The 15811-nt window shown below is 42.1% G+C and overlaps 1 protein-coding gene across 8 annotated transcripts in view; it reads left to right on the top strand.

Annotated features, from left to right (window-relative positions):
- The window catches only part of bbx (BBX high mobility group box domain containing), a 209923-nt gene that overhangs the window by 90709 nt on the left and 103403 nt on the right, over nt 1-15811 (top strand). The window lies entirely within an intron of this gene.

Genomic DNA, 15811 nt, shown 5'->3' on the forward strand with positions numbered 1-15811 from the left:
GGCCTGGGTGCAGTGTTGTCAGTGCAGACTCAATGGGCCGAATGGCCTCCTATACTGTAGGGATTCTATGATAAGCTATGCTATATGGATAAAGGCATAATAAAATGGCTGATCAAATGGGAAATCAAGATAGTATCAGTTTACCACTCTGACCATATTCGCCAGCATCGTGTTACAAGCAAATCGATCATTTGAGCATCCTGTATCACTTAATTTTGTACATCATTGAGTTGACTTTTTTAGTCATCAGGTAAATGATAAGCAGCCGAAATAATGAAGCAACCTAATCATGACTGACCACTTGTAGCAAGCGATCCAGTACAAATTTAAAACACCCAAATATTACAGCATGTGGCAGCTTGCTGGTGTGCTCTGAAAATCTTTTTAAGTTTTGCAAGATGAAATAAAATATAATTGAATACGCCATGTCGTACCAATATTAAATATCTGCTAGCAAGGAAGAGTTTAATTGCATTTCTTCACATTACTGCATCATTGGAAACTCTTTCCAACCCATTACCTTAATTGAAAGCATAATGAAAAAATACTGCATTCCAATGAATAATCCAAACGTACTTTAAAAAATAATGCTTTACTCCAATTTTCAAAATTCTTTAAGCAAATGGGAAGTTAGCAATTAAAAAACGGGTGTAATTTAGGATAAGGGCATCATGCAATGATGGGTCTCTTGTGTTATCTGATGCATAATGCAGTGCCATATGTTTTGATGGAATTTGGGCAAGTAAAGGAGATAGTTGAAATCATGGAATGCAGATTCAGTGGTAAATTTTCAGATTACAATTATTAGGATTACACAGTTTGAATGATGTTGAATAGTTGTTGATTTCTTGGCCCAAATGTTGTAGTTGTGATGACGGCAAAACTGTTAGTGTCAGCTGTTATTACAACTGCGAAACTGACTGTTGAAGTCCCTGCAGATGTCACTCTTTTGAAATAGCTTGAATTGACATAAACATCCAATTTTCTGCTATCTGTCCCACTGTTTTTTAAAAAAAAAACCATGAAAAGTTTTAACTTAGTAAATGAATGGCAAGTAGGTTTTTAATTACCTTAAGTCATAATTACTGAACTATCTCTCCGGCCTTAAAAAGACTACTTCCATGTTTGTGGAACATCAGATTTCTCCATTATGATTCTATCGATTCTTTTAAGAAGTTTTTCTCTGATGTTTCAGCTTCTACTTTTTGTGAGAATAGGGTATCAGATTTTAATTACTGTTCGATTTATTAAAAAAAAGCTTACCAAAGCAGCCAGCATAATCAAGGACCCCGGACATACTCCCTTCCACCGGGAAAAAGATACGAAAGTCTGAGGTCATGTACCAACCGACTTAAGAACAGCTTCTTCCCTGCTGCCATCAGAATTTTGAATGGATCTACTTTGTATTAAGTTGACCATAGCTACACCCTAGCTATGACCGTAACACTACATTCTGCATCCTCTCCTCTATGAACAGTATGCTTTGTATAGCGCGCAAGAAGCAATACTTTTCACTGTATCCCAATGTATGTGACAATGAATCAAATTAAAACCCCTGCTGTTCCTTCAGCTTAATCCCATATTTCTTTCCCTCTTTATTTTGTTTCCTATACATCATTTGATTTGAATTAAATGTTCTAATAAATACTCGCTGATTCAGGCTCTGTATGGCTTTGTGAGGACTTGCCCTGTTTGCGATGATTTAAAATCCCCTGTACTCTTGGGGATTTCTTTTTACTTCACTTTGCAGAGCAACAGCTCTGAACGGCTAGCATCATTTGTTTGCTGCTAACTACAAAATCTGTACTAATATTATAATGCAAAAGCATTGCTCTAAAAGTGCATTCAACCAAATATTATTGCTCATTTATCGTATTATTGTTTGGCTCCCTTGAAACCAAAACAGACCTGGTATCATGCCACCAGTCACAAGAAGGTCTACAACTCAACTTATTTACTTTGACATAATTTACAAGAGGTTTCTAGTGAGGATGAAAGGACTCAAAAATCAACGCATCCTTGGGGCTGCCAGGTATGTAGGTGAGGGTTCTTGGACTTGGTGAATGCAGGGAGTTCCCACTGTCATAGAAATGAGCTAATATCTATTTTCAAATAATACCAACAATAGAAACCGGGGCAACTATCAAACCCATTAATAATTGTCAAAATAGGAGTGTCGATTATAGGAAACAAACTACATGAAAATGGCTTAATAAATGTTACTCAACACTTAACAGAAGGGAAAATACTGCCTGGTCAGCATCATGAACTTTTTTTTGAGAAAGTGATGGTGGATGAGGGAGGTAATGTGATACGAGCTGAAGGAAAGGCAGGAAAGAGCTGGCAATGATGGAGTAATAATATATGTGTCATCATTGTGGAGCATCCTACCTTAAAGCCAAACAGCATGCTGGATTCTGATGTTAAATCATCAAGTTGTAATCATACTGAAGCTATATAGATAGGGCTCTGGTCAAATCATTGCTGGCAAAGGGAGAACTTAAAAATATTCTCCCCGTGCCTGTGTGTGTTTCCTCTGTGTGCTCCGATTTCCTCCCACAGTCCAAAGATGTGCGGGTTAGGTTGATTGGCCATACCAAATTGACCCTAGTGTCAGGGGGATTAACAGGGTAAATATGTGGGGTTACGGGAATAGGGCCTGGGTAGGATTGTGGTCGGTGCAGACTGGATGGGCCGAATGGCCTCCTTCTGCAGGGATTCTGAGATACAAAGTACATATGATTTTGAAGTAAGTATTGAATTATGCATCCAATTATTCCCTTCCCTTTAATGCTGCTTCACCTGAGGGCTACACTTGGTCCTGTCTCACCTTGTACAACATCGAGGGAGATTGACTAGTGATTTACTAAATCCATACAGATTTCTTTGTTGCTCTGATTAGTTTTGGTTGAATTTTGAATTAACTCTTAACTAATACTCTCATATTTGGCAGGGGGTGTGAAATTAGCCCTCATAGCCTCTTGCAGACTAATGAAAGATGCACAGATGGGAGATGACCTTGTCTGATAGTATCACTGCATGCTTGTTTATTGCTGATTTCCCTGCAGTAGATGTTCACAAAGAAACGGAGAAATCAAAACAACTCTCCCGGTAATGTCGTGTTATTCATGGTAAAGTAACACAGATATAAGGAGAAGGTACAATGTTGGACAGTGTTAATTTTGTCTCCGATCTCATTTAAATGATCCGGCTAACTCCTTGGGTGGGATTTAATGCCTTCCTTTGTGATGGGTTTGGTGGCAGGGGAGCATTTAATCAGATGGGAGGGTGGCAGGTGGGGACCCTGCCACCTTTCCGCCTCCACCTTGATTAAGTCTGTGATAGGTAGGCCCATGGATGGACTTCCTGCCCTGCTGCTAATTGAAGCCCTGAAGTGAGCAAATGGCCCTCAAGTGCCTCATCCCGCTGTCAGTGGTATTAACCCAGCAGTGAGGTGGTGAGTTCCAGTTTGGGATCAGACTTGTCCAGTAGTAACATCAGCTAGAATCATGACACTGAATGATACGGTAATCGACTATCACACTAATTAGTCTTTCATATCTCGCTGCTTTCAGGACAGGTTGTTGCTGACATTATGGAGCAAGACGCAATGGACAAGTTGGCCATGCATTGCCAGTGGTGGCCAAAGTGACTATCAGTGGAATGCCACACCAGTTTTCTATCTGAGTACTCTGTTCAGTAAGGAGCAAAAGCAGCTAGTTATGAGTATGAGAAATGGATTGTGTGAAGAGGAGGGTGACTGTGAGGTATGGTTGTGAGATAGCAATAAGATGGAGAGTGCACTGTTAGCTATTAGGATGGAGATGTGAACAGATGCCTGGAGAGTTGAGCTGCCCCTCTGCAACTTCCCCCTGCCTTACAACCCTCCAAGGTAACTGCAATCCTTCAATTGTGGTCTCTTGCACATCTCTGAGTTTCATTACTCGATTGTGCCTCAACTGTCTAGACCTTATCCTTGGAATTCCTTCCTTAAAACACTTCTATCTCTCTTTCCTTCCTTAAAGCACTCCTTAAAACATACATCTTTGACAAAGCCTTTGGTCATCTGTTCTGATACCTCCTATGTTGCTCGGTGTCAGATGTTCTTTGATAATGCTCCTGTGAATTACCTTGGGGATGTTAAAGTCTTTATCTAAATACAAGATGGATGTAGACATCTATGTAATTGAGCCCTGAGGAAGAACTCAGTAAGCCCAAACGTTTCTCAATAGACCACTTCGACCATGTGGCTGAGAAATGATTCTGAAAAAAAATCAGATTTGAAATTCAAATTGTGTAGAATGTTTCTGGTTGCTACGTTTGGTTACTTGGTCAACACATTTGTGAGGTTTTAAAGAGATCAAGGAGGAAATTGCAGGATCTCTGGAAAAACTGTTCCAGAAGTACAGAGAATCGCTGTTATATATACATATAAATTACAAAAGTTATTGAATGTTGGACGGGTATTTGGGGACTGGGTAAAGCCAAACGTTACACCCGTTTTTAAGAGGTAGCAAAATTGAACCAGGAGACTTCAGCCAAGTGAGTTTGACATTCATTGAGAGTAAAGTAACATAGCAATAGGAGCAGAAGTAGGTAAGTTCAGACTTTCAAGCCTGCTCTACCATTTAATCAGATCTCTCCCTGGTCTCAAATCCACCTCCCCACCTGTTCCCAATGTCCCCTTATCCCCTTTTTCATTAGACAAGTTATGGAGAAACTTATTAAAGGTTTGATCATAGAGAACCTTAATACAGGATCATAAAAGATAGTGACGGTGGGCTGATGGAGGGCAGGTCCTGTTAACTTATTGGTTTTATTTGAAGATGTGACGAATGTGTTTGGTAGGAATATGGCACTGCATGTGATGTACTTGGATTGCAGTAAGGCCTTTGGTAACAGTGTCATTGGAAAGGTTGGTGTTGGAAATGAAGAAAGCAAGAATCAGTTGAAATATTTTTAAAAGCTTCTAAAATATGTAATTGGTTGCCCAATGAAAGATGACAGTACAGTGTCTGTCATCCAGGGGGAAGAACATTACCATTGGACCACAGGAGTCTGTTTGGGTCCTCTTGTAAGCAATCTGAATAAATCATCTGGGACTGGACGTGAGCGCAGTAGATAAATTTGCAGTTAATACAAAGTTAAGTCCAAAGCTGAACAGAACCAAACATAGGAATAAACTTGGAAATCGGCCAGTGGCGTGAAATTTAATGTATAGAAATGCTAATTATTGGCTAGAATTTTACTGTTGCATTTGGAATACTGCGCCCAGTTCTGGTCGCACACTACCAGAAGGACGTGGAGGCTTTAGAGAGAGTGCAGAGGAGGTTTACCAGGATGTTGCCTGGTATGGAAGGGCTTAGTTATGAGGAGAGATTGGGTAAACTGGGGTTGTTCTCACTGGAAAGACGGAGGATGAGGGGTGACCTAAAAGAGGTGTATAAAATTATAAAAGGCATAGATAGGGTGAACGGTGGGAAGCTTTTTCCCAGGTCGGTGGTGACGTTCACGAGGGGTCATAGGTTCGAGCTGAGGGGGGGGGAGGTTTAACACGGATATCAGAAGGACGTATTTTGCACAGAGGGTGGTGGGGGCCTGGAATGCGCTGCCAGGCAAGGTGGTGGAGGCGGACACACTGGGAACGTTTAAGACTTATCTAGATAGCCACATGAATGGAGTGGGAATGGAGGGATACAAATAAATGGTCCAGTTTGGACCAGGGAGCGGCGGGGGCTTGGAGGGCCGAAGGGCCTGTTCCTGTGCTGTATTGTTCTTTGTTCCGCCTGCCACGGGAATCGGAGCGGGCGAGGGGCGGAGCATGGGAAGGTCCATTGACCTCGGGTGGGATTTTACGGTTTTGGGACGAGAGGCCATAAAATCCCACCCATAGTATATGCTGTACAACATGCTTTACAAGGGGTGAGTAAGCCCAGGAAGGGAATGTTACTTGGATGGAAAGAAATTAATATGTATGAAAAGGATTTGGGGACCCTGATCGACAATAAATAGAAGCTATTGACACATTGCCTGATGGTAATAAATAAAGTAAATTGGATGTTAGAATGATTGACATTGAACTGAATACAAATTATTGGTGTAACTACATCTATGCTGCTGTTCTTAATTCCTCAATACGAAAAGGATATTGCCCTCTTTTTAGGAAAAAGGATATTGCAGCCATGGAAAAGATAGAGAATAGGGAAACTGGAATGATTCAGTGAGAGGAAGAATTGGATTTTCTTGGTGACTATGTTCGATGACATGAAAAAGCAAGGTTGAGAGGTGATAGGATTTATGGTTTTAGTCTTCTAATGAATCTGGATAATTTGGATTATGATGAGCTCTTTTACATTCTCTAGAACACTTGGATTCAAATTCAAAACTAATCCGCAGAAGCAATATTTCAGAGAACTCCCCACTTGCAAGTACTTAGTATTGATTTAATCAGTTGAAAATTAGATAGATTTCTTGCAGAAAATGACATTTCAGTATACAGTATGAGAGTGGTTTAAGACATGAGATGTGATAGGTTTAGCATGCTCGAGAGGAACAGTTGAATTTAGACCCATGGTTCCCATAGCTGTCCACCATTGGGGTTTTCCTTGAGTCTGGATCTTTTTATAGAATAATTAATAAAGATTTATTGGAATTGGTCAACAACTCCATTGTCATTACATCATATGGCTACCAGGATGGAAGATGGTGAATTAGACGCTCTGGTCTTTTTTTTACATCCAACAATTCCTGTATTGAAATAAAAACAGATATTACTGGGAAAAACTCAGCAGTCTGGCAGCATCTGTGGAGAGAGAAACAACGTTTGCAAAAGTCATATTAGACTCGAAACGTTAACTCTTTCTCTCTCTCTCCACAGTTGTTTCCACACAAGCTGACTTTTTCCAGCACTTCTGTTTAGACTTCAGATCTCCAGCTTCCACAATATTTTGCTGAATATTATTGACACGTTCAAAGAATCAATGATAAAGATGCCGTAATTGAAACCTCATTTAGGTAAACACACAAGATAGAGACAACAGAAATGGATGGGCGTTTTGAAATGCTACGTGAGGAAAGATAATCATGAGTCTATATCTCCATAGTTTTACTCTGGATAATATTCATGCTGTATTTATCGTACTTCTTCAATATTGCCTTATTTTGTCCACCTGTTTGAGGCTACATGATGATGGTCATCTTTAAGTGACATTGCATTTATTTTGGGAGGTGAGAGGACATTTAAAAATTTCTTCTCAAGATTAGAGAAGTCAGTACCGGGCAACTGAATATTTTCTTCTCTAAACTTGATCAAGTGTTACGGTGGGGAATTTCCTTGATGCCCAGTTCACTTTTTTAAATGAAAAGAACTGGCTAAAAGCAGTTTATCAGTGCCTGGAGCTGCAGTTGAAAGGAAGACTTGCACTTTTACGTCTCTTGTTATGGTTTTTTTCCCTCTTTTTCTCCTTGCCTGTAATTGCACGTTGATAAAACACTAATATATTCTCCTCCCGTTTGGTTACCGAGCTCTGTATAAATTTAAGAGAAGATGGGTTATTTAGGCCATAAAGTAAGTTTGAATGCCTGTGGAAAATTCCATACACCCTTTCCCCTGCCTCTGAATATGTTCCCCATTACATTATTAGGAACCAAAGGGTTTCAAATACAAAACTAGATATTGCTTGCATTTGATTTTAAATCTGTAAGCATTAGCAGTGCCCCAATACTCTCTATCTTTTTAGCTGCCAGTAAGGATCAGACTGGTCTTTATTACAGTTGTTTTAAGTTACCACCTGTTTACGTCACCTAATAAATGGGGGGGGAAAGTCTCCAATTGATGCTTCATAATCAACTAACAAGAGGCCTATTCTTTTCTGTTGCTGTTCTGGCAATGTCTGCGTATGTCTCCCTCAGGTTAGTGTGCTTCACTGTCACAAGGCCATCGAGCTGCATACGCTGCCAAAAGCTGATCAGACACATCACGATTGAGGCTGATGGATCAGTGCCAGACAACCAGGGGACTGAGACCTGCGACTTGGATTATTGAACAAGAGATTGCAGTCCCACGCTGTGGGGTTGATCTCTAATTTTGCTATGACACCCATCAAATTAATTTGGATTTTTTATACGTAAATAATCAAAGTTGTGTTTACTTTCCCTGATCAGTTGGTTTGGTGGTTACACGAATAGGTCAATGATTCACAACTGAAAGTCTATTGGTTTAAATTCTGAATAGAAACATAGAAAATAGGAGCAGGAGTAGACCATTCAGCCCTTTGAGCCTGCTCCCTCCTCAACTCAGTCCTAAAACATGTACCTGGTATCCTTAGACCAAGACCCCTTATTCTGGACTCCCCCATGATCGGAAACATCCTTCCTTTATCTACCTGTCTAGTCCTGTTACAATTTTATAGGTTTCTATGAGATTTCCCCTCATTCTTAACTCCAGAAATATAATCCTAACTGCTTCAATCTCTCCTCATGTGTCAGTCTCAGGTCTGCTAAACTTTCATTGAACTTCCTCTATAACAAGAACATCCTTAGATAAGGAGACCAAAACCTCTGATAATGTTCCAGGTGTGGCCTCGCACCTCGAATCTTCTCTCTATAAAGGCCGACATATCAGTTGCCTTCTTTACCACCTGCTGCACCTGCATGCTTACCTTCAGTGACTGGTGTACAAGGACACTCGGGTCTTGTTGCACATTCCCCTCTCTTAATTTATAGCTATTCAGATAATAATCTGCCTTCCCGTTTTTGCTATCGGAGTGGATAGCCTCACATTTATCCACATTTATACTGCACTCACTCAACTTGTCCAAATCACACGGAGGCATCTCTGCATCCTCCTCACAGCTCACCCTCCCACCCAGCTTTGAATAGTCACAATGGCTTGGCTGCAGATTAAGAACGAGAGAACTGTCAATCTGTCGGACATATTCCTACTGTAAATGAACCATAAAATACTTCTAATGTGGAAACATTCAATTATCACTATTCCCACATTTGCCATTTAAAGCCTCCTATGTATGCCACTGCATGCTAATGACAACATTGTGCAAATTTTTCTAGATGTTACTACTGAGGGATTTGTAACAGCTGAAGAGCTTTAGACACTGCCGACCCATGTATGATAACTTGAATTTAACAATCAAACGCCACATAGTTAATCTCGAGTTGTTTTTGAAATGCTTTAAAACACACTTGAAATCATTTTTGAGGTCTTGGTTTGAACCCTGAAGGCTCTTGTTGCTGATACTGCGTCAAACACCACGGGTCTTTTTAATTAGCAGTTAAGGGTTAACTTCGGCCCATGTGTACTGCAATCATTTTTGTCAGTTGAGTTAATATTCTGAGCGGTATTACTGAGGTATCTGCAATGTAAGTTGGTAAGATTTAAGTGTTTATCCAGTTAGAATAGTATATAATTAAATGTGTGCGCTTCAAAGGCTGAACCTCCATGCATCTTTTAGAGTTGTCTGTTTCAATTTGTTACAGGTATGCGTCACTAAAGTTTTCCACGTCTTCCCTTTTCACCCCACTAACAAAAATTATTTAAAATCTAAACAATAGAAGAGCAACCATTGTAAATTTAGACATGCGAACTGCTTGCACAGGCATACCTGATGAGTTTAGTAGCTTCTAAGTATGTAAAATGCACTATACAAAGCAGTCAGTCAGGCATTTGACAAGGCATGGATAAGAGAAGGGGGAGAGAGAGCGAGAGAGAGACATGGCTTGAAAGCAAAGCAAAAGCAATGATATCTGAATGAAAAAATCCAACAGAGACAACAATGATCTATTGTCGTTAAAGCTGCTGTTGAGCTCAGAGGCCTGTAGATTGATCGGGATGCTAGCTCTGCCACCCTCAATTAGAAATAAGACCCAATTCTCTGACCCACAGTCTGTAAGTCCAGCTCCCTGCGGCAGCATGGGCTAGCTGAATTCCCCTTACTGTTGTAAAGTTTGCATCAGGCGAATGGAAAGGAAAAGCCACAAAGAAATTAGGATCATGCTCACATACTGGGGAAGATGGTTAGCGAGATGGTCATCTATTTATCTCCCCAATGTATGAATAAGCTGCATGTACTGTGTACACGATTGAAATGATGCATGCCAATTGGTCCGTCATTATGGAAGGAGTGTTTGGGCTTTGGTTAAGCGTTGCACTGGCATTTTTGTGTTTTCACAACTTACAATAATTAATGTTTTATAAGACAGTGATGCATCTCCTGTGATGTTCTCTCTGGCGAGTTGGAGGGAATAATTATTTAAAATGTGGTGCCTAACGTATGGATGAGAAGTCACGCAGACCTTCAGTATTTCCCGGTGGGGTAGGAACCTGTTGGCAGAAACAGCTGATTCCCTGGTCAACGGTCCTGATTAGGTGAAAGGAAATTGAAGCTATCATTCATCTGTTTATTTTTTGTGATCGTGGTCAAAGGAATTATAACATTACCTCACACAGACTTAAAGCATAGTCATGATGACATACAAATGCTCATTTTGCAAATACATTAACAAGAAAATCTTTCATTTGTCTAGCACTTACATAACTCACATCTCAAAGTGCTTTATAGCCAATGACAGTCACTGTTGTAATATAGGGGAAACACCGCAGGCTTCCACAAAAAGCCAGGTGATAAAAATGACCAGGTAATTTTTTTTTAATGCATTCATGGGACATGGGCGTCGCTGGCTGGCCAGCATTTATTGCCCATCCTTAGTTGCCCTTGGGGGGCAGTTGAGAGTCAACCACATTGCCGTGGCTCTGGAGTCACATGTAGGCCCGATTGGGTAAGGGCAGCAGATTTCCTTCCCTAAAGGACATTAGTGAACCAGATGGGTTTTTCCAACAATCGACAATGGCGTCACGGTCATCAGTAAATTCTTAGTTCTAGAAATTTTTCATTGAATTTGTGATGATGATTGAGAGATAAATATTGAGCAGGAGGGGGGGAACAGGGGAGAGAGGGACATTACCAGCATATACGTGAAACCTCGAAAATGTATTGCAACGTTTCCCAAACTTTTCGAGCTGCAGAACCCCTAGTGATGTCCCAAGAGCATCAGGGAACCCCAGGTATTCTCATGTTTTCACCCCCTTTTTGCAATGAAATAGGCGAAAACACAAATCAAATGTGAACAAGTCTTTTCTAGCAATATCTACAGCCCTCACCGACACTATTCCGCTACTCGTCACCCGCTGGCTCACCTTTGATCTTCACTGTTGGCCATGGGCTTTTCTGCCCAGCAACAGCACAATCCAGTAAATCAAATGCAGTAGTCAGCCTATCAGCATCCAGTGCTCCGAGAGGCCTTGCTCTGATTGTTTTCTCTAGTTATTTTTTAAATTTTGAGTGTTGGAGCCAGAGTTCGCTGATCACGTGATGGTGCCAGCATCATGGACCCCATGGAGATCCTTCACGGACCCCCTGAGGGGACCACGGCCCCCAGTTTCAGAATCCCTGGCGTGTCGAATCGAATGTTGAAATGCTCAACTCGCTTTGGTAATTGCTTCATGTGTTTTGTTTATATTATTTCAATCCATGAGGCATCGCTGGCTGGGCCAACCTTTGTTGCCCATCCCTGATTTCCCTTGAACCGAGTGGTTTGTTAGGCTATTTCAGAGGGCATTTAAGTGTCAACTATTGTTGTGCATCTGGAGTCATATATAGGCAGGATCAGATAAGGATGGCAGATTTCCTTCCCTAAAGGACCTTAGTGAACTAGATGGGTTTTTAACAGCATTTAATGATGGTTTCATTACTAAGACCAGCTTTACATTGCAGAGCGGTGCAGGAGGGGGGGGGGGCAGCTGGCAGGAGTGGGAGGGGGCAGCTGGCAGGAGTGGGGGGGGCAGCTGGCAGGAGTGGGGGGGCAGCTGGCAGGAGTGGGGGGGGGCAGCTGGCAGGAGTGGGGGGGGGCAGCTGGCAGGAGTGGGGGGGGCAGCTGGCAGGAGTGGGGGGGGCAGCTGGCAGGAGTGGGGGGGGCAGCTGGCAGGAGTGGGGGGGGGCAGCTGGCAGGAGTGGGGGGGGGCAGCTGGCAGGAGTGGGGGGGGGCAGCTGGCAGGAGTGGGGGGGGGGCAGCTGGCAGGAGTGGGGGGGGGCAGCTGGCAGGAGTGGGGGGGGGCAGCTGGCAGGAGTGGGGGGGGGCAGCTAGCAGGAGTGGGGGGGGCAGCTGGCAGGAGTGGGGGGGGGCAGCTGGCAGGAGTGGGGGGGGCAGCGCTGTCGGTTGGGGGGTGGGGAGTACTGTCTAAGTGAGGAGGGGGAGAGGTTTCAGAAAGAGGATTGGGGGGTTAAGTGTCAGAGCAGATGGGGGTGGGGGGAGGGGGGGGGTGGCGGGATGACTTTTTCAAAGACATTCCTGTATGCACTGAGGGGAACTCGGAGAAAATTATTAAGTCCCAGGAATCTTCACCAGGGTCACCACTTCACAATCACCATTGCTGCCTCAGAGCTGACAGCTCCATCGGGGAACACCTGGTCTAGGATTATTATCGCTCAGTCAACAAATGGAACAAAGTAATGGCTTCTTCTGCTTCCATATTTGCATTTGAATCCCTATTAAATTTATGAAGTGCAGCGAGAACATTTTACTGACTCTCATTTAAGAAAAACGATTTGTGACTTGACTTGGTTACGATTCTGTTAAACATGAGGTGATTTGCTTTGGAAGGGAAAATAAAACCACCTACACCTCAAAGTAAGAAATTGAATGGGACTGAAGAGCTGCAGTACCTCGGAATACAGCGCAGCAGGTCAACAACACAATTTAAAATGCAAAACAAAGCACTGGAATTACTTCCAGGGTATCGAATTCAAATACCATGAAATATGTCAAACTTGTATCATGCGCTAGTCATTCCGTACACAATTCTGGTTTCCATGCTGCAAAAAGGACACCGAAGCACCGGAGAAGGGTGCCAGAACTGGGAAGGCTCAGCTGACTGGAAAGATTGAATGGGTCTGGGCTTTTTCTTGGGAAAAGAGAACATTTGGAGGACACCTGCTAGAGGTTTTAAAGTTATGAATGAGTTCAGAAGGGAGATGCGGACAGCGTGTTTTCATTTGTTGATGAATCTGATACTGAGGGCCATAAGATGCGAGGTATTTACTAATAAATCCAAAAGGGATAGAATGAGACCTTTCTTTACCCTGGGACTAATGAGAATGTGGAACCTACTATGATCAGAATATGGAACCTTCTGTGGCAGGAGGTGGTTGAGTTAAATTACTTGGCTGCTTTCAAAAGGAAAGCAGACAATTAGATGAGAGTAAAAAGCAATAGAGAGATATGCTGATAAGCTGAGGTGAGGTAAGCGGAATTGCAAAATACTTACACGGTGTATAATCAACACAGACTAGTACATTCAAATGGGCGGCATGGTGGTACAGTGGTTAGCACTGTTGCCTCACAGCGCCAGGGACCCGGGTTTGATTCCCAGCTTGGGTCATTGTCTGTGCAGAGTTTGCACGTTCTCCCCGTGTTTGTGTGGGTTTCCTCCGGGTGCTCCGGTTTCCTCCCACTCTCCGAAAGATGTGTTGGTTAGGTGCATTGACCTAACCAACACCTAATTGGCCATGCTAAATTTTCCCTCCGTGTACCTGAACAGGCGCTGGAGTGTGGCAACTTGGGGATTTTCACAGTAACTTCATTGCAGTGTTAATGTAAGTCTACTTGTGACTACTAAATAAATGAATTTTAACTTTAATAAACGTGTCTCATTGCAGGGCTGTTTACCCTGTGTAATTGAAGTGCAGATATAATATGGTTCATTCAATTTAGTTCTTTGACTATTACATAACATACTTTGGTGATAAAAGAGTTTTATCAAGAGGGTCTGCTACATTTTGCTGCTTCGTGCTGCTCCTGCATACATTCTTCAGGTGCATGCTCCAGAATTTGTTTTTGGTTTTACCAATTATATTGGAATCTTGTTGATATTAATCATTGTGTAAGTAGCAAAATTAGACCTTGGAAATATTTTGTATATGTAAGATTTGTTTTAGGAATGTATTTAGCTGGGTTGTTTGTGTGGATACGGGAATACTGTACAGTGCTGATCTGCCTTGCGAGGAACGCTTGGATTTAATTCCATATTAATTTGCAGACATTCCCGGGCAGTTAGTTCCCAATTTTTAATGAGACTTGAAAGGATTTGATACACTCAGATTGATGAGTTTTTTTTGTCTATGTAAATTTCTCCACTACACTGTTGAAATGTTTGACCCCGTTTAGCTATGATTTTGGAATTCCTTTTATGTTAGAAATATCCCAGTAACATCTTTGTTATCAAACTTTGGACAGGTTTAAGTATTCGTACTGAATGTGCTGCTGGTCTGTTTGCTTACCGAGCGTCTTCCTGCAGTTGAGCCTAAAATAAACCAAGAAAAATATAATCATTTTACCAAATGAGAAATTGTTAATTTTTTAATATATATTTAATTTTTACTGAGAATGCAATTTTCTGTCTGTAGAGCACAAGAAACAATACTTTTCACTAATAAATCAAATCAAAATCCTTTCAGGTCTTCACCCAACACAGGCAAGTTTTAATCATTTTAAATGTTTTATTTAAAGGTAACTTCTGGCTGCTTTTTTTCAAGCTGTCATCTTAAACCCCTCTCCCCAGTTTCCTCCACCCTTACCTCCAACAAGTGGAAGTGAATTTCTCACCAAGATAGTGAAGCATAACACGAAACCTTTGTTAATTCTCTCTCTATCAATAGCCCACTGGGCCAAACTTCCTTCAAGGCTTCCTCCCGCCCTAGCACTGAACTTATTTCCTTCTGTCTTCTAATTTCTTTAAAATTCCCCTTCATTCCTTCTTTGATTGCATCTTGTCCATGCAACCCAGCTCCTACTCTCTCTCAATCATATTCCCACTAAAATGCAGGCCATCTCACTTCCCTTCCTACCTTCCATGTTAACTGACATTGTGAACAGTTCTCTCTCTCCAGGTTTTGTTCCTCTCTCCTTCAAACCTGCTGCCACCAAGCCCACTCCTCAAAAAGCCAACCCTTGATCCCCATGCCTCCCCCCATTTTTTCAAACGGCCACCCCATCTCCAACCTCCCCTTTCTCTCCAAAGTCTTTGCTTCCAAAATTCAGGCCCATCTTTGTCACAACTCCATGTCTGAATCCTTCCAAACTGGTTACTCCCTGTCACGGCAATGAAGTGGCTTTATCAAAGTCACAAATTGCATCCTTTGTGACTGTCATAAAGATAAATTATCACTCACCATCCTTCCTGATATGTCTGCAACCTTTGACACAGTCATCACACCATCCTCCAAGACCTCTCCACTGTCATCCAAACAGATGGCACTCATCCTGCTGAATTCTTACCTATCTAATTGTAGCCAAAGGATTGCCACCAATGGCTTCTCTTCCAATCTCACACATTTAGCTCTGGTGTCCCCTGAGGATCTAGTCTATGACGCCTACTACTTCTCATTTGACAGGGGCTCCTGTCTACGCTGCTGGTGTTTATTTGTGCTAATGCCCCCCTGAGTCATTGCCTTGGCTCTTTCCAGTAGTGGTTTGCCCAAGTCTTTCACTGTGGTGCCGGTTTAGTCTTGGATTAACTTGGTCATTGCGGCAGAACAAGAAGCTGCTGGCGAAAGGATAAAAAAATTGGGCAACATCACAAGTGTAGGTGGATCCCTCCCACTGGCACTGTGCAACGACTTCAAAAGCTCATCTCATTCCTTCCTCTGAACAACGAGAAACCCATTAGCACTGCTAATACCAATATGAAAATGGGAGACATAGCTAAGGGTTGTAATGACCAAAGTCAATTCTCAGACTA

The sequence above is a fragment of the Mustelus asterias genome, chromosome 17 (genome assembly GCF_964213995.1).
Source record: "Mustelus asterias chromosome 17, sMusAst1.hap1.1, whole genome shotgun sequence".
NCBI classification, from domain to species: domain Eukaryota; kingdom Metazoa; phylum Chordata; class Chondrichthyes; order Carcharhiniformes; family Triakidae; genus Mustelus; species Mustelus asterias.